The sequence below is a fragment of the Beta vulgaris genome, chromosome 4 (assembly GCF_026745355.1).
Source record: "Beta vulgaris subsp. vulgaris cultivar EL10 chromosome 4, EL10.2, whole genome shotgun sequence".
Taxonomy (NCBI): domain Eukaryota; kingdom Viridiplantae; phylum Streptophyta; class Magnoliopsida; order Caryophyllales; family Amaranthaceae; genus Beta; species Beta vulgaris.
The window spans coordinates 46,241,965-46,247,882 of record NC_079205.1 but is presented as its reverse complement, the minus strand read 5'-3'; the positions used below and the strand labels follow the sequence as shown (position 1 = coordinate 46,247,882).

The 5,918-nt window shown below is 33.0% G+C and overlaps 1 long non-coding RNA gene across 1 annotated transcript; it reads right to left on the bottom strand.

Annotated features, from left to right (window-relative positions):
• Positions 1–752: 752 nt before the first annotated feature.
• Positions 753–5,690, bottom strand: LOC104891133 (uncharacterized). Its single transcript, XR_789750.4, has 3 exons — positions 5,395–5,690; positions 3,050–3,252; positions 753–904 (listed from the first exon to the last, which is right to left on the bottom strand). It is a non-coding gene; the product is annotated as an uncharacterized LOC104891133 (long non-coding RNA).
• Between the last annotated feature and the right edge of the window lie 228 nt (positions 5,691–5,918).

Sequence of the window (5,918 nt, the reverse complement as noted above, 5' to 3'; positions counted from 1 at the left end):
GTTTGATTATTCATTAATATATCCAATTGATTTAGTTTATTTTGTTAATCTTACAAGCTGGTAAATTATCCAATTAAATCTTACTAATAACGTGTCATAGATCGAGAGATAGGACTCCTTATAGGCTTACCTACAATTAGCACATCTAATTATGCTAGCGACCGCTCTACATATGTTGATTTGAGAGTATTAAGATTCGACAGTAGGATTAATCTGTGCTCAAGATATTAGACAAATTAAACTATTGATGGTGTTTTTGATGGATTTTGATCTATGAACATGTGAACTGTAATTGTCCTCGACCTTTTTAGTTTGATTTTCTTGATTTCTTAGTTTAAACCACTCATTCTTTAATATGTAATCATGTTTAATTTCTTCATACCTTAGAAGCTAGATTAAAACAACGACCATTCCTGCATGGATCTGACCCTACTTATTCTATTAGATTGTTATAACGTTTTGATAGGAATTATTTTTGACACGTGTACGACAACCTATCAGATATCCACATTAAGGGATCTCATAATCAACCAACTAGGAACCGCATTATGAAGGAGTTTCCTTAGAAAGAGCTAGAGTTCATGAGAAATGTCTAGATTTCGAATCCAATAGCTTAGAGCAAGTTTAATAGGTAACCAAGTGGGAAAGGATAAGAATCTCCATTTTCAAAATGGAAGAAGTTGAATAGTACAACTTCCAAAATAAACTTTATTATTTCAATAATTCAAGCTTAAACACTTCAAACCACATAGTTTCGAACACAATGGCAATTTTATAAGAAATTAAGAAAGACAACAATAAAAAGAAAGTAGGCAAACAACGATTTATTGTATATTACAATATTTTATATTATTGATCCATGATACAGTTAGAAGTATGCATTTTATTGTCCTTTGCCCCATATCTGAAAAGAAATATGAAATAAACACAAGTAAGCTAAAGCTCTGGAATAATGTTCCACCATCCAGCATTAAAAAGATTTATTTTAGTTGGAATGGAGCATTTCATCTTCGCTTTGGGGGCATTTTAGAATAAATCATTCTCTTGAAATGTACAAAAAAAAAAAGAGAAAAGGAATACGTTAAAATCTTCAATGCAATACTCCCATGCGTAATACATTATTTTGGGATATTCTTTTGAGGCCCCGTTCTTTTGTACTGAGATAATCTGAACTTAACAGAACTAAATTAAACTAAACAGAACTGAATTGAATTAAACTAACTGCTTAACTTATTAAGATTTAATTCTCCTTAATGATGATGATGATGATGATGATGATAATAACTAATCCATTTTCTTTTAAACATATCATATACAACTATATGATACTCAAGTCATACTCGGGTTTTTAAATATTAAAATTCAAGAAAAAATATGTATAGAAATTATTAAACTCGAATTTTCAATGCAATATAGTATTCAAGTTTTAATGAACTAAACTAGGTTTTAGTCCCGGGGATGCTCCAGGTTATTAATATTTTTATGTAAAATATATCATCTAATGTTGCATATCTTATTGGTTAGAACTTTAGTGTATTAACTTGAGGTCATGTGGTCGAATCTTATATGGAGAATGTTGTTTTTAATGTGCATATATTAATGACATAAAATGAAATAACTAAATGGAGAGTGCCATGTGGCACATAGACTTGCTTAAGAACGCTTTTAATATATTAGTATAACTTTTAATGATTAAGGCAAGAATAATGCTTAATATATTCAATGTCTACATTAATTGTTAGAAAAAATTTACAAGACATGGCTCAATGATTCCCCATGTTCTTTTATAAGTCCCAATTATGGATTTAACTACATGTCCCAAGTTTAGCTTAATATGATTTCTATAGGGCCCAACAGGTAAATAACCTGCTATAGCACGTTAAATGTCATGTGTTCATAGTTTAATGAGTGCACGAGAGTTTTAAAATGTTATCACCCATTTAAATCTCCCGTGAACGTCCTGCCATTTGCTTTCCTCTCTCTTCTCACCATGGCTAACATCCCCCCATTTTGAAATGCCAGCTTGTTGCCATTATCAGTAAGAAATCATGCCCTGCAATGTCGTTAACCTAAGAAACCCCCCAACATTTTTCTTCTCTTTCATCTTTTTTTCTACCCAACTTGTTGCCATTAAAATAGAGGTGACAAATTTGGGTGAGAAGGAAAGAGGACGAGTAGCAGTAACTACGTTACAACACCGGCGAGAAGCACCAGAACAACCATAACACCGGTGGAACAACCAACCCTCCAAAATGCCTATAATAAACCTTTTTTCCATAGCACCGACATTCATCAGCGACTTTGTGTGTGAAGGAGAAGGCAAGAGGGCGAGGGTGGAGGAGATGAATGAGGGGTGAGGCTAGAGGTTGGGTGGGATTGGGAGGATAGAGGGAGAGAGATGTTTTGTGTAAGAATGAGGGGTGAGGCTAGGAAGGCACCGACAAGGGTGGCTCTGCCCTTGTCTTTTGGCCATGTGCTGATGCGACGACATCTTATACGAAGGATAAGGCGGGAGTGCGAGTGTGGAGGAGAGAGAATGAGGGGCGAGGCTCAAGGTTGGGGTGGGTTGGGAGGAGAGACAGATGTTGCATGAGAGACTGAGGGGTAATGCTGGGAAGGCGGCTGTAAGGGTGGCTCATACCCTGTTTCCGGCCAGCTGATGCAAAGAAGGAAAAGTGAAGGAAGGAGAAGATGTGGGTCCCACGTGTTAAAAAAAAATAACCTTCTTAAGAATTTCGAAGTAAATCACGACCTATAAAAATTACAAACTGTTAAAAATGAGATTTGTACCAAAAAAATCTATAATTGAGACTTATAAAAGAAAATGAGGAATAGTTGAGTCTCTCTTGTGAATTTTTCCTAATTATTAAAGGTTCATTTATTTAGGAAGGAAATTTGGGATGGTGACCATTTTCAATGGCTTTGAGTTTTGCGATATATATAGATAAATTGGATATTATAGATAATTATTGGTAATTGTATAATAATAATGATGATGACGATGAACATAAGCAGTTATTTAGCTTGTTATTGCAAACAATATACTCACACTTCATTGGTTAGGAGCACGCATTGCTTAACAATGCATTTGACATTCACATCTGAAGTCCCAGGTACACTCTCCTGTAGACCAATTCTCTCTATTACAATGATTCTTACAAGACGCTTTAGCAAAAATGCAAGGGCCTTCAAAGAACCTGCTTGGTTTTCTTCCGCAAAAGGCACCATCAACCTCAACCACCATATTCATCTCTGTCATGTTTACAACAAGAAAAACAAATATCTTAAGAGATATAGATAAAAGAAATATTTAATTCCTAGATAGCCAGGTATAGATGTTGTTTGGCTGACTAAAATTGAAAAATTAAAGGAGATTCAACGGAAGATAACTACATGTAGTCACTAGATCTATCCCACAATCAATTTAAATATATTAGAAGTGGGCATTTGTAAAAAAAAAACAAAGAAGTGGGCAAATTAATAACTGAGTCAAACAATTTTTGTATATTTAAACTAATGAAAAGATTTATCAACACAAAATTTAAGAAGTTGACCTAAATTGTCCTAACTATGTGGTCATCTGGAACATTAAGTTCCATAACAAATTTCATGGGATGGTTCAAAAAAAAAATATTTAAATTGACAATAGAATAAGTAACTTCTTATGAGGATTCCCTTTTAGGTAACTTATTTTCTCCCATTTGTTGAAAGCGAATATTTTTTTTTTCCAACCACACAACTCACTCAATTTACCCATTTGAAAAATTTATGCAACCCATATTCTCTTTTTCCACCAAATAACCATAAAGTATAACTTTCTACATCTATAATTTTTTTCTTTGGCTACCAAACAAATTTCAAGAACTTCCTTGAATTATAAAAACAGATTGACGATAAATTGACGATTCCACAGATAAGTTAATATCTAAAATCACATACTAGCTTCTTTTTTTTTCCTACACACTGCGCTCTTTTTTTTTTTATACTCAGATTACGTTATTCAATCTTTTGCATACCCCATTTACAACATTATCCCTCATATCCCATGATTAAAGATGGCAATAAGTTGGATTTGGGACGCGTTCAATTGGACCCGAACCCCGACTTTTTACATGCGATCTAAACTCATTCCAGACCAATCGAGTTTGAAAAACTCAGACTTAGATTCAAACCCGCTGGTTCTAGCAGGTCCTGCGTCTAAAACGACCCCAAAATGAGTTAATACATTTTTACTTTTAGCGCAACATTCATCCATTTGAATTTTTTTTTAACAACATTTTTTTTGTTTTTATAATACTAACTACTAGGAGAATTTTAGTACATCAAAAAAATAAAAATAAAAAAATTATAATCTACATTTAGAAAAGCCTGATTCATAAAATCATGAGATAACAATGTTACAAATAGATCCTATAATAAGTTTCCACAGATTACTACAAGCAGTTCTGAGTACAAACCTTTCAAACTTATTGGGTCTAAAAAAAATTATAAATGGGTATGTGAATTAGGTCTGTGGCAGATATCATTGGTTCGTACCCAGATTCGACCCATGAGCCATTAGACATAACTGGATCCGGCCCAAGCAAGCCTATTTAATCTAAAAAATTATTGATCCAAACCCTTAAAAATTGGTCGGATCCAACCAGGATGCTAAACCCATTTTCATCCATATCATGATGTTTATATCTTTTCATACTGTTTCTTACTTGACTCGCCTTTTTCTTATACCTACCTATCATTTTACATTATTTCTCTTACCTAATCCTACTTTCGCTCAAACCCATTCACTTTCTTTTATACTGTTTATGCATTACGTATCTACATTAATGGAGTACTAAAATAGATGGAGTTAGTAATAAAAACATGATCACATGTATACTTCTGGACTTTCTCAATATTTGTTAGAGTTTGATTTTTACATTATTCACATATTAAGTTTGACTTTTTTTTAACTAACATATAAAAAACATATTATTTAAAATATATTGTTTGATCAGTTCCAAAGTATATATTTACAAATATCAACATATTTGTTTTTATTAATATATAAGTAGACATATGGTAATTAAAGTTCGATATTGATAAATATTGAAATAAGTCTGCTTCAAGTATTTAGAAATAGAGAGAGTATATCCCCCTCGGTTTCTCTAACTCTACCCATTTATTGTTTTTTTTCCCCAAGTTTTCCCTTACCTCATCCATAGATCACGTCCATTTACTTTCCTTATATAAATATTACTATTTTAAACCTTTATGCATTTCTCCTATACTATCGTGCATGTTTTCCCATTTTTCAGTGTTCTCCTAAAAAGTTGTGCGAATAGTAATTGGATAGAATTAGAGAAACGGAGGGAGTAAAATAAAAGAACGTAAATGAAGAATTGAAGTGATTACCAGAAGCAAATAAGAAGAGAAGCAAAAGCATAAGCCCGAAATATTTCTTTTCCATTTTCTTGGTCTTGCTTGACATTAGTTTTTTTTTTTTTTCTTTTTGTGCAAGTTGTTTGAAATTATATATTATATAGTACACTTTGGTAGATGTATATATAGTTGAGAGGAGATACTTTACGTCCATGGACGATCAAGCACCCCATAGTCGACCAGCACAATAATCCTACTCTTCTCATTATTGGACAATTGGAGTTGATTAGTGATCGGTGCACCGTGCACGGCATACTTAGCTCTTATCATTATCATTGGACTATCGGGCATTGGCATAGTATGCACCGTGCACGCGTACTCTTGCTGTTACCATTACTCCATTATATAACTTCGGTGATTATATATGATGTTCCTGTGTTTTTTTACTTTTCTATGTAATACCTTAGCATGTTTGGTAATTTGAATGAAATCCCTCATTGACTTTTCTATATTATAATACCTCTTGAAAATCAAATACTTCTAACTTTCTCTCGCCT